Source organism: Thermobia domestica, chromosome 16 (genome assembly GCF_964235325.1).
Source record: "Thermobia domestica chromosome 16, izTheDome1.hap1.1, whole genome shotgun sequence".
In the NCBI taxonomy this organism is placed as follows: domain Eukaryota; kingdom Metazoa; phylum Arthropoda; class Insecta; order Zygentoma; family Lepismatidae; genus Thermobia; species Thermobia domestica.
In genome coordinates, this window is record NC_137469.1 from 9,722,420 (window position 1) to 9,743,640 (window position 21,221).

Below are 21,221 nucleotides of genomic sequence, written 5' to 3' on the forward strand. Positions count from 1 at the left end.
GTATACCTATTTTTGGGCCACCCTGTATATAACATATATCATCTCAACTTAATTTACTCGTTAAACAATCGTAAACAGGCATTCATCTTTAAAAAAAGTAACTGTACAAATACTTTCCGAGTCACTGTATCTGGAGTAGGGAAAGTTGGGGCAGGGTAGTAGGAGTAGACACCTGGGAGGTACTCACCCCCTTGTCCTACCGTCCCACCTGGCATCGTCACTAGTGAAATATAAAACCTTTGAGCCGAAAAATTGAAACTTCTGTAACACATACGTTCAATTCAAACTAAGTAATGACAAGTCATAGAATAAAGTCAAATATGATGCGAAACCAGCAAAATCAAAGCCCGAAGAAACAGTGTTAACACTTTTAATCGCCAAAAAATTAACTAAAATCTATTGTTCTTTATTTCACTCAGAAAGATCGACGTTACTTTGAACTTTATGTTCTGAGTTCTTAATGCAGGGCCGGCATTTGGGGATCCAGAATTGAGGGGTAAACAAATGAAAAGTTTTACTGTATGCCTAATAATCCACATAAACGAAAAGTTTCACTGTATGCCTAATAATCCACATAAACGAAAAGTTTCACTCTAAGCCTAAGAATCCACACAAACGAAAAGTTTCACTGTATGCCTAATAATTCACATAAACGAAAAGTTTCACTGTATGGCTAATAATTCACATAAACGAAAAGTTTCACTGTATGAATAATTATTCACATAAACGAAAAGTTTGCTGTATGCCCAATAATCTACATAAACGAAAAGTTTCACAGTATGCCTAATAGTCCACATAAACGAAAAGTTTGCTGTATGCCTAATAATCTACATAAACGGAAAGTTTCACAGTATGCCTAATAATCCACATAAACGAAAAGTTTCACTGTATGAATAATAATTCACATAAACGAAAAGTTTGCTGTATGCCGAATAATCCACATAAACGGAAAGTTTCACTGTATACCTAATAACCTCAAAATTCTCCACGGGTCGGAAGTAGACACATCATTAAGCGTAAAAAGAGTACTACTTGTCAAAGGAAAAGTGCATGCCAGTGGGATAGTTTGTGGAGTGACTTAATCATGTGTGATACTGAAAAGATGAATTACCAAGAAACACAAATTATACTATGGTACAGGGAGGTACGCAATAGGTGGGTCCTGGAGATCCGGACCTTCCCCCGAAATTCCGACTGTTCTGTAAAGTTAGTCTAATTTCAGAGGTATTTTTTTTTTTCAAATTTACATATAATTTATTCTCACATTGAATTTGAATCCCCCAAAAAGTTTTGGTCTTCCTTCGGAAATAAATTCCTACGTATGACCCTGCTCTGGTATTTAAGAAAATAAAACAAATAAGTGGATGAAAGAAAAAAAGAAAGAAAGTAAAATACTAACACAGAACCAATCAACTTCCACAATGTTCCACATGATATGCTTGAATGAAAAAAAAATTCTAGTTAGTCTCAGTAGAAGAATCTGAAACAAAGGCGTGATGGAGGCATTGCATTTCTGACAGCAAAATAGTCTTTGTAGGCTTAGGCCTACTTGTTTTTGATGAAGGAAAATATTGATTCATAACCTACCTTATAGACATAAAAGATCGAAATTCAGGAATAATTCTCTCAGATATTGAAGAAAGTGAGTATCTTGCAAAGCAAAGACGCATTCAGAAATGTTCGCTCCAGAGGAGAGAGTCCAATATCGGAAAAATTGGAAAGGGCTCCGACCTGACCAGATAGACCTCCATGCGTACAGGCCTGGAGTAGACAAATTAAATATATTATTTAAAAAAGAGCTACAAAATTTTATCTGGTTCAAACCCGGTTGACTTCCTCATTTAGTCCTTCCATCTTACGATGGTTTCATTTTTCATATTTTATATTTTATTTCTAATTAGTATAACGCGGAAAATTTAAAGAACAATGGGACATTTTACCTGTTGAGATGGAATTCTTTAATATTTCAGATTGTCAGTATTGCAACACGGTGCCTCAGTGCAAGGGCACTTACCTTGGATGTGTGAGATCCCTGGTTCGAATCTCGACCAGGTAAACTTGTGGACAATACCGTGTCCGTGGGGGTACTCTAGTTTCCTTCTACATTCTCATTCCACCAATTCTTGCATCATCATTTCCTTGTTTAATCATTGTCTCTCTTGGTCTAAAGGACGTACTTATGAAACGTTAAATTGAAAACAAAAATTAATTTTATTTTAAGACTTCATGGTCATGTCAGTAGATTTGTTATTTTAACACTTCAAACTTCCAACAAAGGACTTATAAAACCAAAAAATATATTCTTATTATGTTAGAGAAATATCCCCCCAAAAAAGTAATACTTATTTTTAAATTTACTACTTCTGATATTTTAATTGCCCTGTCCTTGGTGAGGCACTGATTAAAACTTGTTCCTGTATAAACCACACATCTTATGTAAATTTCTGTTTTTCAACTGGTCTTAACATTTCCAATACTTTTTTTTCTGTGACCATAATAAATATGAAGACGTATTATGTAATCTTACCCACGGGCTTTTTTCAAAAATATGGGTGGCCCCAAAAAAAAAGCATACTTGATTTATGTGAAGAAAATAGAAAGCTGATAACTTCTAGAAAATTCAAGAGTAACAGAAGTGGTAAATTCTCAATTAAGGTTTATTATGGTAGGTATTATTATTATTGTTTAGGGACAGAAAAAAAATTGTTCAAAGACAAGACATATTTTAATCGTAGAGCTTGTTGAGTTAAACAGAAATGTGCGTGAGTGTGAAAGCACACCCAAGGTTTTCGAGAAAATACAGGAAAACAAATTTCTTCGTAAGCCAATAATAATAATAATAATAATAATAATAATAATAATAATAATAATAATAATAATAATAATAATAATAATATTGTTGTACAAAAACCATGGCACATCCAGTGTTGCCAAATTGAGCTACCTGTAGCGGATTGGGCGATTTTTAAAATGGCCTAGCTACAAAAGTTTCAAATTGGGTGCCACGCTAGTTTTGAGGCTACTTTTAGTTATCTGCATGCTATAACTCTTAATAATACGTTACTTTTTTATTTTCATATATAAATTCACAACAAATTAATTACTAGTTCTGTATAGTACAATAAAGTTTTTTTTCTTAGTTAAATATTTCTGTTCCGAATGAACAATAGTTTTACTAAAATAAAATGTTTAACACTAGTTAAGTTCTTGTTTTAATACCTTTTAATTCTTAGATCTGTCAACACTAGACTTTTGTTAAGTATGCGTTTTTGCGGCTTAATCCTTAGATCTGTCAACATTAGACTTTTGTTAAGTTTACATTTTTGCGGCTTAATCCTTAGATCTGTCAACAGACTTTTGTTGAGTTTGAGTTTGCGATTTTGCGGCTTAATCCTTAGATCTGTCAACACTAGACTTTTGTTGAGTTTTCGTTTTGCGGCTTAATCCCTAGATCTGTCAACAGACTTTTGTTGAGTTTTCCTTTTGCGGCTTAATCCTTAGATCTGTCAACACTAGACTTTTATTGAGTTTGCGTTTTTGCGGCTTAATCCTTAGATCTGTCAACACTAGACTTTTGTTGAGTTTGCGTTTTTGCAGCTTAATCCTTAGATCTGTCAACATTAGACTTTTTTTAAGTTTGCGTTTTTGCTGCTAAATCTTTAGATCTGTCAACACTAGCCTTTTGTTGAGTTTGCGGTTTTTGCAGTTATGCAACATCACTGATCATGTTGCGGTCTCATTTAATGCCTACCACTAATACTTCAACAAGTGTTGTGTAAATGTGAACACTGTAAATTCAATTGTGTTACTGTATGATCCATAGGGCAAGTGAAGTAAATGCAAATAAAACTTCTAAAATTCGTGTGTCGCAAATAAAGAATATGACAAGTGAACTGAAGAAGCAAGAAATAGCAATGAAAAAGCGTACTTTAAACTTTTTAAAATGTATCTGAGAGCCCACTAAAAATGACCTAAGCATTCATCTCCTTAGAAAGCAGAAAGGTCGTCTATTTTACAGTGTCAGAGTCTGCTCAGTTCACTTCACAATACAGTTCTACTGCACCTCAAGTCAGGGGCGGTTCCAGGGGGGGGGCGATCGGGGCGATTGCCCCCCCAGAAGAGGAAACTTTCTTATTTTATACATATAAATAAAACCCATCCCAAAGTTTGGAGCCCTTAAAAGTAGCAGTATGACAACCCACAGCCCCCCCCCCCAGAAGTTAGTCCTGGATCCTCCCCTGCCCCAAGTAGTATTGAGTTTTCCCTAACCACTATCGTCAACAAACCCATAGCTGCAGTCACCATGTGATCGCTGGCAGCCCGAACATCTGTTGTAATTTCAGCTTGAGGTGATTCCATTAAATTCATTAATATATATGCTACTTTTAAAACTTTATATCTGGTAACACTGGACACAACACGAGGTGAAATTGATTCTGATAATAGATAGCATGACAACAATAGATAATAGAGGGGTAATGACAGACAGCCAAAAAGTAGTATAATTAATCCTTAGATTTTAAATTATCTTTAACTAAAATAATGTCCAACGGTAACACTCATATGAATTCGATAGACCACATCAATCTTAACGAAAATTACATGCCTTAAGCTAAATTCTCATGAGTAGTTTTCGAAAAGATCGAAATAAACAAACTTGTGTTGTGCTAAAAGTATTATTGTTCGTTGTCAATAACAATTCACAGCTTTTATCTTGCTGGAAGTATTTGTTATTTATTCTGTTGTCAATCATTCTACTATTATTTAACAGATTGTGTATTATTGTTTGCTTTTCTCTAAGTGGCACTCATACTTCTGTATGCATATACCCAGGGCCGGATTAAGGAGGGGACTGTAGACCCGGAAATAAATGCAAAAAAAAAAAATGAAATATTTAAGTTTTATATCCCACGGTTATGCCGGTTAGGCTAAAGGAGATGGAGATTATGAGAAGTGAATGAAATGAAGAAAGTGTAAGAAAATGCGAAAATCCCGAGTAAACCCACGGGCACGGTGTTTGTCTACCACAAAATCCACACGGCGTGAGCTGTGATCCAACCAGGGACCCCAAGCACCTTAGGTGAACACTTTATCACTGAGCGACCGCGTCCCCAGGCTGTAGACCCGGATTTACAGGTGGATGGGGGCATTTACTCTGAACAAAATTTCAGTTGCCTGTCTAAAAAGAATCATATAAGATACAATTATCATCATAAGAAAAAATATGATCAAAATTATGAAACCAATTTCTTCGTTTGTTATATTCCCCGTCTTAATAAATTAGCATAAAGAGTTCAAAAAAGAAGCTCGAATATGGTGCATGAGAATCGTGATTCATATTATCTCGTTGAATAGAATTGTTCTCCAGTCTTACGGAATTATATGTAGAATACCCGATCCCAATCCGGCAATGCATGTAATGGTTGACATCGAAATACTACATGTAGTCCCTTAACTTTCTGGCTGTATTTTCACATAAATGTATTAGTCGAAGTCAGCAGGGACTACATGCCAATGGTTTTTCTAGCCCCGGGCCTCCAATGGGTTAATCCAGTCCTGCATATACCACTTGTAGATCACATGCAATTCGATGTATCTCAGATAGAGGCGTTTCCACGTCAACTGATACTGTACACATTTTTACTTCGGTACTTGATTTAATCGCTGTTTCATTACTAACAATTCAGGGGTATGGAAGCAAAATCTGCTAAATCCATTTTTCAATTTTGTCAGGAGACGAAACGAAAGTGACTTCCTTATGTTTCAGAATTGTTGAACTTTTTTTTCTTTTTAATTGCTCACTACTTAATGCAGATGAGTAAAATTGCAATTCTGAAAGCAATTGTTCAACAATTTTGAAACATAAGGTAGTCACTTTCGTTTCGTCTCCTGACAAAATTGAAAAATGGATAAAGCAGGGTTTGCTTCCTGACAGGCACTTAGCCAGGATTTCGTGAAGGAAGGGGGGGAACCGTCACATGAAACACTGTGGTCATCACACCAGGGGCTCGACCATTCTAAACTATTTTACTGGCAACATATATTGGTTCGTTTAGCCAGGATTTCGTAACGGGGGCGGGGGTGACATGAAATTCTGAAGGCCCAGGAGCTCGATCAATCTAAACTACTTTACTATCATCATGTAGTGTTTTATTACAATAAAATGAGGATATGTTGGTAAGTATTTTAATAACAAACTATGAAGAAATCTCGAGTAAAATAAAAATAATGTATTGAAAAAGATTTTACAATATTTTCGTCCTTCCTCTGTTCATTCAAATATAATAATTTTCCTTTCATTATGACCTCAACTATTACAAAAAGTACATATTCACTATTAAAAAAAGTACATACTCAATAATGTCTTGTAAATTAATTTACAATATCTGTGTTTCTTTCTCTGTTGAATCAGATGTTAATAGAACTTTCTTTCCACATAAATTTTTGTTTTTATTATTCCGTCAACTATTGTCTCTTCCAAATTACAGGTTAACGGAGTAGTAGAAAATTGTTTTGGAAATAACATGTTTGACACTGCAAGGATGCGATGACGAAAAATTATAATAAAAAATGTCCACGCTGTTACCCAACGGCACTATGCTTTCGGAAGATTGAAATCTCCCTGACTAGTAGCAGAAATTCTGAGAATTTGTAACTTTTCTAGAAATTTCAAATTCTCTGACTCTTCCAGGATATTGCAAGCATGTATTGTAAGTAATACAAATTTCCTCATGAGAAAGAATAACCAAAAGCTTCCTGTAGTTTAATTTTTAACGCTGATTCTTCTTTTTCTCATTTCATTTTGTTTCATCCTTCCTTAATTTTTTCATTTCCGACCCCCCGAACCCCCCCCCCTTGGCTACGTGCCTGCCCCTGAATTATTAGATACATTATATTAGAACTTAACGCGGTGTGACAAACATCTTGGCATTTGAAGGCGGCGCTCCAAGTTCCCTTTGAATGATGCTAGCAAATGAGAGATCAACGGTATTGCCACGTTTATTTTGTACACATCCACGTCTACCCTCTGCCACCTGATCGCGCTGTAGTTCGTCTGCTTAGCCATAGCCACACCCCTTAGCACTTAGCAACATCGCGTCAGGGGTTGCGTTTTATTCGTTTAGCTGAAATGCCAAGATGTTTGTCACAGGTTTTAGTATTAACCATCGTTACATGTAATATAACTATAGTACGAATGAAAAATGTTTAAAGTTTCATAAAATGTTGCTTCTCATCTCAATAGAATACCAGTGAATGTATTTAAATTTTTAGTTGATTAAAGTGGCGTACACAAGGAAGAGATTTCCGGGTTTTCAATTCTCTTGAACAAAATATTATGGAAAAACAAGCATTTGCCATATTAACATATACCTAGAATAACCCCACATGTCCTGAAACGGTATGAACATTTGTGATTATTCGTCTATTGGATACATATTATTAATACCCCCACATTCACTCAAACTCATTTCCAGTCAACGTGCTCACACTCACACTCAAATATTGCTGATACCATCACCCTCACTAACGCTTACCCTCAATCAACTCCCTCTACTAATGTGAGGGTGAGGGCCACCCTCTTGAGGGCAACAACGAGTGGGTGCCCATCTCTGATACAGACGCAGAGCTTGAGTTTAAACTAGAATCGAACCAACCACTGTAGTGATTTGAGTGCTCGCACATTGGGAATCAAAGCCGGGGTCCCCCTGCCCAAAAGATATGCATGCTAGCCCCTAGACCAGCAGACAAAGCAAAATTAGGTTAAATAAGCGATTCGTAAACTGTGGTTTGCAAATCCGTGTGGATTATTGAGCGTATAATCAGAGGATATGGCAGTTAAACCAAATTTTATTCATTATGAAAAATACAAGGGTACCGGTAATAATAATAATAAGCGAGTTACAGCTTTATTATTATTATTATTATTATTATTATTATTATTATTATTATTATTATTATTATTATTATTATTATTATTATTATTATTGTGCAAATCTTTGTAATAGAAACACTACACTTGAATTTATAACAATTTGTATACTGAAAAATTGACAGAGTATACACGGAAAAATTCTCTACTTTCTGTTAAAGTAATAGCCAAGGATCGGGCAAAGTGTACACCATATCATACGAGCCCTCGAAATCACGAAGTTTAAGAGCGTCTTAGTTAGAGACATGAATTAAGACATTTTCAGTATAGAATGGTAGTTTTATTAACATTATTCAATCCATTTATTGCAATATTGTTGTTTATCCTATGTTTGCCCCTCTGAAGGTGTTAAAAAACTGGTAAAACTATCGACTGTCCCTTATCTGTTTCTAACATCAAGAGAAAGCGATGACAGCGTCATTCTTTCTAGATATCCCCGCATCTGATTGGCAGTTACTTGAGGAGACGTACTGTATAAATCAAATTTCAACGCAGTTTATGAGTTAATTGCTTCAAACCGCAAACTAGGCGTTATTTTCGAAATTTTAGAATAAACGAAAATAGCTGGACCTCTTATATAATCATCTACAATTATTTCTTCTTATTTCTTATGTAAAAAAAAAAAAAAAAATCATTTTTAGTGCACGCGACGGTTTATTGTTGCATAGATGGTTTTATAATTGGTTAATACTATAAAGGTAGCGTGTTGCGTGATCTTGTGAGAAAAAAAAAAAAAAGAACCGGTTATTTTAGTGGCTAAATCCTTGGAATCCATACCTATAAATTGTTGCCCCTTGGGCCTCAAAGCGCAATCTACATGGTGCTAAGATATTTAACTTACTGGATATCTTGTTAGCAACACCAAATTAAGATGTTATTTACACGAAAAATTCCCTTATTTGAAAACCAATTATCATAATAGGCTTTAAAATTAAAATTTGGAAGCAAAAGTTGTGGTTCATGTGTTGTTTATTTTAATTATTAATATGAGATTTTAAGCTGTGTGCGTAAGGAAGAATGTCTCACAGGAAAACAAACAACAATCTAACAGTTATCATTGTATTTTGCTTCAGTACAGACATAAAAATTAAATAAATAAATAAATAAATAATTTCTTTCAGGAGAATAAAAGGTATCAGTTATTATTCGTAACGAATGATATATTTTACCGGCAGAAAAGTTCGTCTTTTGTTTTCGATTTTCTCGACAACTACGCAATACAATTTAACCAACACAACCAAAGGGGCACGGTGGTTCAGTGAATAAGCCTATGGAATTTCAACTCCATGTGCAAGACGTAGTCGGACCGACTGCGAATCGCGGCAGCCTGCCGTCGAAAATTTGGCATGCCGATGGCAGCTTAACGCGGCGGTACCGTTACGAAATTACACGAATGCCGCAATTTTACTGTCATGGCGGTAATAAGATGGCATCCGCCGTTTCTTCTATTCTGAACCGCCAGTACCGGCTTGAAACCACAAGTACCGTCAGTAAACCGCCATATGGGCTCTTCTTTGCCGCCTTGAATCCTACGAAAGTGAATCCTACGAACACGAAATGTTTTTTTTTTCTGTCATCCCGGTTAAAAGGTTGTGCCCTTTCTTCGGGTAAGTGCTTCAATTTGATTTATTGATTTGAAAGAAATATAGATGGTCTAAGAGATTTCATATTTATTATTTATTTATTCATTCATTATATTAAGCATGGATTAAGTGAAGTTATTCAGAAAAAGAAACACATATACATGAACAGTAATATTTTAAGTGCTGCAAACGAACATGTTAACATTGCCAGGTATTACATTAACACAAAGCATGGAATAAAAGGTAAATTGGACTCAAAAAATAAAGGTGCAAATTTAGTTGATGAAATAGATGAAATGAAGTGCTCTGGACGTCACATCACTAGGTTATATTAGTTTAGACGAATGAAGTTATCTTCTGTTCCTGGGGCGATTCAGGAACTGATGATTGACAGAGGAGGCCCTTGTTAATAGGTACTTACTGTGCGTATGATGGATAGATATAAGATGAAAGTTCATGCGGGCGATACACTGCAAAGATTTCGGGGTCCAGCATATCGTTATCTAATTGTAAATGATATAGTGTCATGAAGTGCTGAAGGGGAGTATCAACGGAATTGGGCAGTGCATCGTTATCACGGTCGTAGCGGAGGATTTCAAGCATCAGGGGATGGCGCTGAGCAAATCGTTTGCAGATATAACGTATACGAAGTTGTTCAAGATGATTTAGTAATGGCAGAAAGCCATCATCTCATAAAGGAATCTCGTCGGATGCGGCAGACTTATACGATATGCTAGAAGTATAGCATGGCGCTCGAGGATAGCAAGTTTTTGGTAGAATTTTAATGGTGCAGATATCCAAGCTGTATGTCCATATGTTAACGTACTCCGCATGAATGTATTATATGTATTGATTACGGTACGTGCTCTAAGCCCCCAGGTTGTGCCAACTAGTTTCAGGAGATTAAGTCGGTTATGTGCTTGGCCTATGAGTTTGGTAAGAGGTGGAATTCATGTAAGATGAGTGTCAAAAATGACACCGAGATACGTAATAGTGGTTGACACGGGAACAGGCGTAAGATCAACCTGAAGACGAAATAGATTCGGATTTTCATGTATTCGAGAGCGGCGTCTACGTGGCAAGAAAACTATGGCTTGTGTTTTGGAAGAGTTAATGTTCAACCTCCATATATGACACCAAACGTACAAATGCGTCAATAGCTGCTTGCATGGTTTTATTAAGAGATCGTACAGTACGGGCAGTTGTAAGAAATGCAGTGTCGTCCTCAAACTGAAATATTGTTGTGGTATTAGGAACGACTAGGCCCGCGACGTACAATAAGTATAATAAAGGAGACACAAATGAGCCTTGCGGTACCCCAGATTGTAAGAAACACGAAAAGCATGGCCTTCCGAGCATATCAGAAGTAACCCGTAACTGACAGTGAGAATTTTTTAATTAGATTTTATTATTTTCATCGAGCAAAGCTTTCCGAAGTATATTTGACATGTTTGCTAAGTAACGAACAACGTAATATTTTCTGCTGTAATCGGTCAAGAAAATAGTTCTGTAAGTTTATGAATCGTTTGACAACGGTTACATAAGTAGTAGTGCTGCTACCTATTGTTTTAATATCTTAACAGCGGACGTTACCGAGTTCTTACTATTATTTAGCGGTCATTCGTCGAAAAGTCTCTATAACACCGCCTAGCGTCCAAACGACAACTGCCAGCTAACTTTCCAACGACGGCAGCCGCTTGGAACCGAAAGTGGACCGATGCCGGCAGTCATTTTTCCTTCACTTTAGCGACTATCCGCCAAAAGGTGACGGCAGACCGATAATAGTTGGCACTGTCCTTGATATTTTTGTGTTCGTGTCCCTCTTGTTCAAGGTTACTGAAAAAAAAGAGTTAAACAAGTAAAATTGAATCAAAACCTATTGTGCTGCCAAAATGTCTTGAGCCGTGGCAAAAATGCGAACTAACGCTCACACCCTCACACACCCACGCGTTGAGCCAATAATGGTTCAGCTGTTGCTAAGTGAGAGAAAGCGAGTGGAATTCCTTCAGCCGAAAGCAGCGCTTGCAACGGAAAACTAGGGATCAAGTCAATGTGGCATATCTATAGTAATGAGTAGTCAAGCAAATTAATGAGACGCGTTCGGTGAATCAATTAACTTCAAAAAGAAAAGTGGTAGAGCGTTCACCTCTTCAGTGTGAAGTCCCTGGTTCGACTCAAGCTCGCTCCAAGTTGACTTTGTAGTGCACAAACACCGTGTTTGTGAGTGTTCTCGGGTTTCTCCCGTCCTATCCAACATTCTTCATTCCACCATTTTAATTTATTTCTCATCATCACGGTCTCCTCTATCCTAGCGGGTATAAACATGGAACGTAGAACTAAAAGATTTCATTTTGCTACCCACAACCATGTTAGTATACTCTATAGACCCTATAGGCTGATAATAGAGGGCAAGTCAAAATGATGGACTCGGTTTTGGAAATTTATCCTCTGAAATTTAATGAACTACTATGTTATTGTATGGCATGCACTTGGAAAGATCGAAACATTTTAGAGTTGCGTGTTGCATAAACATTTAGGTGAAAATAATACATTCTTAATCCTCATATTATAAAATATAACTTATTCATTCATAAATGTACGTTACGTATGTCCTTATTTACTGCCTTTGGTGGAGTTCATTTATAAAATACTGGCAAGAAGCATCTAAAATTTACCAATAATAACACCCCACAACACTAATCAGTGTAACAATTATTCTAAAATGGTAACAATAACACAAATAGTAACAACGAAAATATAACGCAATAAAAAAGCAATTAACAAAACGGAACTTGGCGCCAATCCGACAACACTGTACTCTCGGAAGATGTTTTCCGTGTAGCGCGAGAGAAGACACTGAAAAAATCTGATGGGTGGGGGTTGACGAATGGAACACACTCTCGCGTTCTATTGGTTGGTGAAATCGGTAGATCTAGGTCAAGCTTCACGAGTCGGCGCGAATACTATAGTTCACTACGTCTCTGCTTTTCGAATATTTTTTTGTTTTCAAGGTATTACAGAAAAACTCTAAAATTAGCGGTAGTTTGTTTTCGCTGTAGTAAAGACCCTTAATTCCTTGCATTTTGTGTCTGGTCAGAATTACACTAAATAAATTTAACGTAGCTTCGTACGAATTATTTCTAAGTGAAAGTCGCGAGGAAACACGAAAGCATAAAAAACACTTTACTCTTGCAAGAGCGCTAATGGTTAGTGTTAACAACTAATGTTGTTTACACGCCAGAACGATTTTTTTTTTTTAATGTTTTCATTTAAGGAACAGAAAAATCTTTCCCATTAATTATCTAACGTCAGATAATGTCATCATGCTTGAAAAGATTATGGAACAGGATATCGTAAACGAACAGTCAGTATCAGTGGCGCAACCAGGCTTTTATTTCGGGAGGGGCCAAGAATACCTAGCACAGTAGTCTGCAAACGACGTGCTGCGACATTTGATATGGACAAAATTGAAAGTTTGAATTCTCCAAATTACAAGAAATTTACTTATTCCTATTATTAACATGCTAAAAGAACTTAAAAATTCAAATTCACAAATTCTCTATTATTAATGGTTATAATTTTTAAAATTTGCTCTTTTGTACACCTTAATTTCTTCACGTGATGGTGCACTCTTTACTAACATTTATTACTCTAACAAACTCATTTACCGTTTTTATTGGGTTTATCCTCTTGTACAGTACTTGGACTTAATTAAATATTCATTTATACATTGATCTATTCTAGGTATATTGATACATTACAAACTTTGCAATGCTACTGAATAAAGTGTACAAAAAACTTTACAACTTTGAACAAGGAACTTTGAAGTGTAGCCGTGAATTAATCGACATTTTCAAACTCTATGATACAGGCAGTGGCGGATCCAGGGGGAGGGGGTGATCGCTCCGATCGCCCCCCCCCCAGAAGAGGAAACTTTCCTATTTTATATGTAAATATAACCCATCCCAGAGTTTGAAGCACTACAAAGTAGCTCTAAGTAGCAGAATTACAACCCACTGCCGCCCCCAGAAGTCCGTCCTGGATCCGCCCTTGAATACAGGTGCAGGTGCTTTCCAAGATCAAGCACTTTAATAGCTATGAAAATACAGTTAAATATCATAATATTATGAACAACATATAGGCTATCAATTTTACTATTGTTCATGTACATAACTTCACAAAATTATGTAAGAAATGTTAAAAGATGTATTATCATTTGGCAGAAAAACCTCAACATATTAACAATTTTATACATAATACATTCTTGTTAATCAATAAAATATACCTTATTAAATGATCACTAAAGTTATTCACTTCAATATTCTACAATTAATTCAGAATTTGAGAAGTTTTCCATATTCACAGTTTTGATATCTTATCTCCTTGGCTTCTTTGAAAGTCCAGTTATTCGAAAAGGACAGTCAGTAAACTATCGCAACACATTTCGCACATGATGACTCATGCCTCAAGGCAGATTAAGAGCACATGCATGGTGCGTGAGTGTGTAAGTTTGCATATTTTAAAAGATAATGGACAAATATTTTTTGTAGAAATTTCACCAAAATTTGTCTGCAGCACTGCTGTGTAAGATAGGCCAGGTTTGTTTCGAAAGGAACCTGGGCTCCCCGAGCTCATAGGTGGTTGATACACTGGTCAGTATTCTCACTTTCAGATTGGGATGTTCCGAGGTTCAAACCATCAGCAGACCGTCCTAATTTTCTTTCGACAAGAGTTTATTGCCTAGTTCTACAACTAGGGTTGCCAACTGACTTGGGCACAATTACGTACAGTATTTCAAGATTTAAAATAAAATTATTCTTAATTTGTTTTGAGAATTATGAGCAAGTGCAGATAATTTCATTTTTCAGAGTTGACAACGCTACGTACAAGACGAATGGTATTGTGCTCTGGTTGCTCGTGGGGGAATTTTCACCTCCGAGCTATGAAATTTGTCTTGAATAAAGATTAACACTATTTTCGCAGTAAATCCGTTGCATATTAAAGTAACACCCAGAGAAAGGATCTGAAATCATCACTGCGCTGCTAGTTTTAAATGTAGAACCTGGTTGGCTTACTTTCAAATGCACATAGCTTTTATTCTTTAAGTTTTCATTAAGAGGGAGACCCGGGTTCGATTCCCGGCGAGAGCTCATGTGGTTCAGATTCTACGTTAATCAGCAGGTTCACGTCTCATATAGCCTCGCTGCTGAAAAGGGACAAACTCAAAATCAACTCAAGTTTTCATTAAGGGATATTAATTAAGTTTTGTATCTGAAGATTGGTTGATATATAAACAAATGTATCATGTGCAGCAGAATGACGGAAAAACAGGTTTCTCCAGTTTGTGACTGTTTTGTTAAAACTGTAATTTGCTTCTAATTACTCAAGTTTCTCAATGCTGTTTTGCGGCAAGAAAGAATCTGTTACATTAATTATTTTATTTGTCTGCGCCAATAACTCAGTCATTTCTCTTTTCTTTTTATGCTAGAAAGCTATAACTGTAATTATGTAACAAAAGTAAATCGTTTTTTTTTTAAAAAAATACTAATTTCGGTTACAAAATGAAATTAAATGTTCATTGAATCTTTCCTAATTAATACCTTCTTATCTAAAATAAATGGCTGACAAATCTAAGTGAATATAATAAAATAATGCGTCTAAAATTTTAGATATTTTCTTTCATGAATTGAGTGAACTAAAATTTCCAGAGCAAAGTTTAGGATATTGAATTTGGTGTCGCTTCAAAATACGTTTAATAGTAGAGTTTCTATTAGACCTACTTGTAGCCTTTTTGACAAAATTGACTCTTATGTGTCTTCAACCAGTCGATTTCAGACGATTTCTTCCATTGGAGAGGGGGGGGATTTCAATATATAGTAGGTTAATGTAGTAATGCAAACATACTGGTAAGCGTTGTTAAGCACGATCGGAAGATTTGATCCCGGGGGGTAATCGAAAACGACCGATATTAGTGATTAATCAATAGTTTTCGGGTTCACTGAGATGAATAGTACCAATCTCGATGCCATATCAGTCCATATTCATTATCCATTGGCATGAGGTGAAGGGAAAAGAAAGGGACACATAAAAATAACCGAAAACGGCCGATATTAGTGTCCAATTTGTGGTTTCTAAGGCCGTTCAAATGAATAGTGACGTTTCGTTTAAATATACGTAAAATGCGCATCCAAAGCGATAAGGTGTTAAAGCACTTTTCATATCTCTTTGTAAGAGGAACGGGGATTTCAGCTAATTAAATGTGTAAACTTACAATATGAGATTCATTATATCCATTTCTTTTCTTCTGGTGAAGATAGTGCATTTTAGATGGCTCAGTTCATTGATAAATAAGTCCGACTTGTCAAAATCTTTCCCTTCTTTTTGAGGTTTTGATTACCTCTTTACTAAGTAAGTTTTAATTTTATTGACTGCAGATATATTTTAAAATAACCTTTATCTAAAAAAAAAGTCTTAATTGATTCTTATAATGGAATACCTTAAGTCATTGCATATAATCATTGTATACCTGCAGAATAGATAATAATAATACTGTAGTTATTGTCTATTCTCACTGATCTTAAGAAGAATGAGAAAATAGACGATATGAAGATTACCTCAGACGTGACCAAAACTTGGATATACATTTATGATTACTCACCTACCCAGCACTATAGATTGCAACAATTAATAACTAAAGATTACAGCAAAGAAGTTACTTTTTTATTCATCAAAAGGACAACAATCAAGTGCAAGCTTCAGGAAAAATACGAAGTCGTGCAAAACTTTTGTTCCTACAACCAACCACAATATGCCACCGAAATCAGGAAAAGACCTGAGACATTAAAGCAGTTATTCGCCGTCTCTTAATAAATACCAGCAGTGAAGACATCGCAACAGCATTCACGGAGAAGGATTACCCAATGTTCTCCGTTCCACAAACAAGAACCCAGATTCGTGAAAGCGGGAAAGGGAAAGTTCCCATCCCAGTATTCTTGATTACGTTGAAGAACACTCTACATGCCACCAGAATCTTCAAAGAAGATATTGGTACACAGGAAGGTTCGCATAGAATCACTAGAAACGAAATATTATTTGGAATGCTTCAAATGCCAAAGATTTGGGCATTCGCAAGCAACTTGCCAAACTCTTCCTCATTGCGTTAAGTGCACCGGCTTACATTGGATGTATATGCCAAGGCGAAAAGGAGACCAGAGACACACGAGCGAAATGTATCAAATGTAAAGTCTCATATTCCGCTAATTATTCCGGATGTCCGCGAATACAACAAATCCTACAAGCAAAAAGGAAAGCAACACCAGCAAGCACAATCACCTCTCAAGACACCGCTTCCACATCTGCTTCAAGATTCGATCCTATAATATCACGCACTATCGCAGCTTCAAAATCGAAGACGTGATGATAACCCTCTGAAGACATCATCCAAATTATTAAAGATCTTCAACTTTTGAAGGATTTAAACGTGACCAACATAATTCAGTACACACGCTATTACCTACATCCAAAGCTGAAAGCCATACCAGATCTGCTCAGCAAATTCACCATCCACAAGGATTTTTTCTCTATACTATTACTGTAGAGTAAAGAAGCATTTTCAGCACTTCAGCGCTTCATTACTTGCTGTAGGAAGCATTTTTCTTGTTTTATTTGTGTTTTTTTTAAATTGTAACTTTGTATTTCAAACAGCGAAAATCAGAATAAATAAATACTGTTACCCATGTCCTAATGAAAACTACAAATAAATAAATACTCATGACCCAAGAGAAGGCATTACCTTCTATAGGCCTGCTCATCTTCAGTTAGGAATGAAGTTGCACTTTAAATAATAATAATAATAATAATAATAATAATAATAATAATAATAATAATAATAATAATAATAATAATAATAATAATAATAATAATAATAATAATAATAGTTTAATATGACAAGTATGATACGTGAGTATGGCCTCATTTCGTGTCAATGTGTAACAAATTTGATATGTGCAACGCAGTGCAATACCTACAAAAAGCAATTATCTGCTACGCCAATTATTACAAAGTAAAACAATTTTGCGTTGTGCTGAGATAAACCTTAAGGAATAAGGGCCCTGTTAATATAAGTAAGCAGAAGGAATAGAAAATAGGAAGCTACACCATCTTACAATTTATATTTTTCTTAAATAAGTTTGTTTAGAAAGCATTCAACTATACTAAAGAACAAATGGCTAGAAACTGATAATTATTAATAAAAGTTAACCGAAGTTATAGCAAAATCATATTTTTACTACCAAAGCAACACATGAAACTGACAGAAACGAAAATACTGCTTGTGAATGCCAATAAGCAAAATTACTTGTAACCTTCCGTTATTCACAGATCTGATTGGTTAGTGTGATAATTAACTCCCACGCTTACAGAAGAAAAGGAACATTGCACACGTGCCAGTAGGAGTAAACTAGTCTGGGTTACTTATTCAGTAGAAAACATGCGGTAAAAAAACTGGTAGTGACTTGTAAAGCAAGTTTTTGTGTTTCGTTTTTTTTATATCTCAATACAGTTTTTCATTAATACGTGAAGACCACCCTACTTGCTGTTTTACCACAATAGTCGTGGAACCATGAGTCAGCGGTCTTCCCTATTCAAAACCAGAAACACACATCTACACAGTCGAAATGGCTCCACGAGGAAAGCTATTATCATGCATACTTTCACGCAATTCGTTTGTAGTTTCTTTAGGCTTAATTTCAGTATTATGGTGCACTTATACCAGCCGACAAACTGATGCTTATTACAATAATGCATTTCAATATTGGTTGCAGCTAAACATGACATTTCGATCTTTTCTTAACCTGTCACAGGTGCTTTCTCTCTTACAAAAGTGAACGCTTAGGCAGACTATACACTATAGGATAGATCCTACGATTTTTCCTAGAGTTGAAATCTCAACGTGTATGGCATCAGATCGCATGTCATTTCCTATGTTCTGGACGATCTTATTAGATTTCTCATGTTTACAGCACGCTCTATTTCAGAAAGAAAATTCGTAAGATTGCGATTTGAGTGACATCAGGTGACAGAAAGTGAAAACAAATTTGCTTTCTTCCCTCCAGCCGTATGTCGGTGAGAAAGCAAAAATAAATCGACAAATGAAGAGTGGAGCAGGAACTAATCAACTATGTTTTGCTAATTTATCTTTTGATTTTTATGCTTTGTTTAGAGGTGTGCAATTTAACAATATAGCGCCTGTATCAATCAGTAGGATGTGCAGTGTAGTTACGTGTATGACACGAAAGGGTAGGATTTCCTACGAGATATGTCGTAACATTTTTCCCAGATAAATCCTAAGATATTTTCTAGGACTTATCTCATAGTGTATACTAGGCCTTGCGGATAGTACTTGAGCGAAATGTGAAGAAAAAAATATAATGGGGGGGGGGATCAAAATATACATTATAAACAGCGTAACATGTCTGTTACGACCATTATTACGATAAGTTTAAATTCAAACCTTAGGCGTGACAGTGCGTGGCCATCAGTATCAAGAGTGAAAGTGAGGGGGAACGTGGGAGACGGCATCTATCCACTTTCAAAAAAATATCTATGGCGTCCCTCGATTTCCTAAAAGAAAATTACAATGGGCAAAGATAGACACGGGAATGGCGTGACATCATGCATCCCCTACCTTTACAGATCCACTTTTACCCCTGATCAGAATTTCATCTACCTATGTGTAAACACACATAATATAAATAATAAAAGTTACAGGCTACCGTACTAAATTTTCTCGTTGCAATTCCTTACACTAGATCATATTGTGCTGCAGTTACTAATGAAATATTTTCTTGAGAAATAGGCACAAGGCGTCTTCGGGAAATTTTGCTCAAACAAAACTCTTCCCCAAAAGGAAATTTCCCCTTGTAGATTTTTCCATGCGAAAATTACTTAAGCCATATGTTAGGATTATTAATGAAATATTTCTAAGTTATATAAAATACTAAATCGCAGAAGTCGTATTTCACAGAACTGTCCCCCCCCCCAAAAAAACTCACCCCCTAGTAGATACTCTAATGGAATATATATCAAAATTATAGAAATATTAACGACGTATTTATTCACGAAATATGAACAAAATCACGTGAGTTGTTTGGAATTTGAAAAGAAACTGACCCGAAGAGTAAAGTACCATTTGTGAATTTATTTGCAAGAAGAAATTTATCCAACATTATAGTGTTATTAACGAAATATTTGTTTGTGAAATAGGGATGATCAGAGACTAAAGTTACAAGGCCGATATTTCTGGAGTTTCGTCTGTTATAGAGGAATGAGGAGTGTGAGGTAATTTTAATACACGGAGTTGAAAACTGTTCGTGAGTAAAGGGAACTTGAAGAAAATCTCCCCTATGCTCTCCATCACCCAATAACCTATACTACGAGGAAGGATCAGAAACTAAAGTTACAAGAGCGATATTTCTGGAGTTTCGTCTGTTATAAGAGGAATGAGGAGTGTGCTCTAATTTTAATACACTGAGTTGGCAACTATGCAGAGTTTCAGCCACCTGCCACCTATGGCGCTAGTAGTAAAGAAATTAATATCGACTCGTTTAGAAAACTGGTATCACGAAAAAGTCCGCTCAATAATTCGATTTCTGTGGGCGAAATATGTAACCGCGGCTGAAATTCACCGGCAGCTGGTAGAGGTTTACGGAGAGACTGTAATGTCTCGTCAGCATGTCGGCAGAATGGTGTCGAAAGTTTGTATACAGCCAATAAGACCACCACGCTGTTGAAACAGTTTCGCTGGGACATCATCGACCACCCTTCCTACATCCGAGACTTCACTGCAAGCAACTTTCACCTGTTCCCGTACTTGAAGGAGCACCTAGGAGACCGTCTTTTCACTTCAGACAAGAACATAAAACACTTCGTGACAACGTGCTTGTACACGCAAGGATAGGATTGTTACTAGGAAAGAATCTTCCAACTCCTCCCACGATGCGACACATGGCTCAAATGATATGGAAACTATGTCAAAAAATAACGTAATATATGCATTATCTGTTGGCTGTATTGGTTGTATGAAATAATACACAGGGTGTCCGAAAAGTCCTTCCCTGATTACAGAAATTGATAACTCAGGCTAGAAATAAGATAGAAATATGAAACTGGTGTTGAATTGTTTACAAACTATAAAAGTTTTGGTCACATCAGTACACTTCCACATGAGCACCCTTGGTAGCACGTAGCACATCTAGGCGATATTCAATTTCCATCCACACATTAGCCAACATCACTGGAGGGATCGATGCAACGACTGTGGTTATTCGTTGCTGCAGGGTTTCAAGATCTGGTACACGTGTTCGGTAGACCTAACTCAGACAAAAACTTTTATAGTTTGTAAACAATTCAACACCAGTTTCATATTTCTATCTTATTTCTAGCCTGAGTTATCAATTTCTGTAATCAGGGAAGGACTTCTCGAACACCCTGTACACATGTTTCACTGCAGGCTTTGTAACCTTACTTTCCGATCACCCCTCGTATAAACAAAATCACCTGACTTGCTTTTGATTAAAAAAATCGTCCGAAAAAATCACCCTCAAAAATAAACTATCCCGCGAACACTTCCAGGGCAAATGAGTTATATCATATTGTCAGGTTATTAATGGAATATTTAATTATGAAATATAAGTAATATCGCTAGTAAC

General features: G+C 36.1%; 2 protein-coding genes across 3 annotated transcripts in view; one reads left to right on the forward strand and one right to left on the reverse strand.

Moving 5' to 3' along the window:
* The window catches only part of LOC145672905 (cytochrome P450 4C1-like), a 323,535-nt gene that overhangs the window by 289,783 nt on the left and 12,531 nt on the right, over positions 1–21,221 (reverse strand). The window lies entirely within an intron of this gene.
* The window catches only part of LOC145672906 (cytochrome P450 4C1-like), a 151,792-nt gene that overhangs the window by 28,824 nt on the left and 101,747 nt on the right, over positions 1–21,221 (forward strand). The window lies entirely within an intron of this gene.